The 2247-nt window shown below is 40.5% G+C and overlaps 1 pseudogene; it reads right to left on the bottom strand.

Annotated features, from left to right (window-relative positions):
* Nucleotides 1–266: 266 nt before the first annotated feature.
* On the bottom strand, nt 267–1356 carry LOC102811999 (annotated as a pseudogene).
* Between the last annotated feature and the right edge of the window lie 891 nt (nt 1357–2247).

Below are 2247 nucleotides of genomic sequence, written 5' to 3'. Positions count from 1 at the left end.
GCACCTTAGTCCTCAAGCTGACATCTTTGCTCTTCAATACTTTAAAAAAGTTCTTGTGCCGCAGATTTGCCTAATGCAATACATCGTTTGATCTCTTGACTGCTGTTTCCATAAGTGTTGATAGTTGATCCAAGAAGAATGAAGCCCTTGACAACTCCAATCTTTTCTCCGTTGATAAGAATGTTGTTTATTGGTCCAGTGGTGAGGATTTTTGTTTTCTTTAAATTGAGATGCAATCCATACCAGTAAATGATCTGCATCAGGATTTAAAAATATTTGTCATCTTTGTTATGACATCCCCCAAGGATAAGTTTAAACTAAGGAAGCAACTATGTCATCTTCTTACTTAGCAATTTAACGAAGGCTCTGATCTGCAAAGGATGATTCTTTTCAGGCCTAAGCTGGTCAATAGAAACCAGTAGATGTCCTGGGGCTGTCTTTTTCTCATGTAAGGAAGTGTCCAGGAAAGTCTGCACATCAGAAGATGGATAAACAATACAACCTTCAGCAGGGAGAGACCATGGTTTAGTGTCCAAGAAGAATTGATCTTGACTTCATTCAAGACCCAATGAGTCCATACATGAAAACAAGCAAGGAGTAATAGATGAGCTTCACTTTGCTGAAAACAGGATTCTTGGTAACGAAGGTTGCATTATTAAATCCAGCATCTTGATTCTTCACCACAGAGAGCATGTAGTGCTGATAGTGGAATAATGAACATAGCTTCCAACTTGGCACACCCCTCCCCCTGTATATTGACACAGAGGAAGTGTGATAGCGTATCTCGTGGAATCAATGTAAACATCAGGAACACACTGCATCAGAGCTTCCTAGCCAAGAAACATGGATGGTAGACTTTGACCTAACAGTGTGAAGTGAGGATAGCATGAATCTTCCTTAAGAAAACAAACTTCAATGGGTGAATTAATCTGAAGTTAAATCTTCCAAAAGCACCTTCTAGTATCTAGTCACCACTGACACTAACATCCCCAGTATGAACAACACACACCGCTTCAGGATACCTACTTGTTTTGCAGGGCTCTTAAGGCACACCGTAAGACTTTCTCTCCTCTTTCAACAGCATTGCAGTTGTTGTTAAGTGCCATCGAGTCGATTCCGACCCATAGCGACCCTGTATAGGGTTTCGTATGGATGGAAAAATGCAATCACCATTTGATTTGCCCAATTTTTTTAGCTGTCACTGACTTTTTCTTTCTCTGTAGCTGCATTCTGATGCCACAACGAAAAATGACCAAACACACACATAGAGGGCCACTGACAATTAGCCCAGGGAAGAATAACGAATGAAAGAATCTCAATAACTTCCAAGCACCAACCCCCTTCTGTGACTGCCATTTTCCACTGACCCCCGGACACAGGAAGCTCTTTTTCCCCTGAAGTTATCTTAAAACCAAACAATAGTCTAGCTTAACTAGTAAAAAACAAAAATTTAGCTTTGAGCCAATATATTGTTTTAAGAACTATGTATAGGGATCAAAGGAGTCTGGTGGCACCGTAGGCTTGGCCTTGGATTGCTAAAGTTGGTTGAACAAGGTTGGTGGTTCAAACCAAACAGCTACTCCTCAAAAGAATTATAACGCTGACTGCTCCTACTGTAAACCTTATAAAGGGCCTCAGACACACTATATAGAGTGGCTATGAGTCAGAATTCACTTCATGGTAGCGGGTTTGGGGTTTTTTTTGGGGGGTGGGGCGGATCAGGCATTAAATGCGATCAACTCATTTGTCCATTTGTTGAACTGTGTGGTGGCTTATGTGTTGCTGATTTTGGAAGTTATACTATTAGTATGTCAAATACCAGCAGGGTTGTCCCTGGTGAACAGGTTTCAGTGGAGCTTTGAGACTAAGACAGGCTAGGAAGAAGGAAGAAGCAGTCCACTTCTTAGTGATTAGCCACTGAAAACCTTATGGATAGCAGTGGAACATAGTTTGATATAGTTCCAGAAAATGAGCCTTTCAAGTTGGAAGGCACTCAAAATATTACTGTGGAAGAACTGCCTCCTCAAAGTGAAGGTGACCTTTATTTGTAGGCACAACTGAAAACGAAAAGAGACATTTGCAAGCATCCATTAACAACTGGAGCCTGGAATATACAAAGTATGGATGTAGGAAATTTGGAAGTCATCAAAAAATGAAATGGAACTCATAAAGATTGATATCCTAGGCATTAGTGAGCTGAAAGTGAGTAAAGTTTTGCTAAAGGTAATACAAAAACGGTTACAATCA

This window comes from Chrysochloris asiatica, unplaced genomic scaffold (genome assembly GCF_000296735.1).
Source record: "Chrysochloris asiatica unplaced genomic scaffold, ChrAsi1.0 scaffold00047, whole genome shotgun sequence".
NCBI classification, from domain to species: Eukaryota; Metazoa; Chordata; class Mammalia; order Afrosoricida; family Chrysochloridae; genus Chrysochloris; species Chrysochloris asiatica.
The sequence above is the reverse complement of the archived record's forward strand: the minus strand, read 5'-3'. Positions and strand labels throughout refer to the sequence as shown.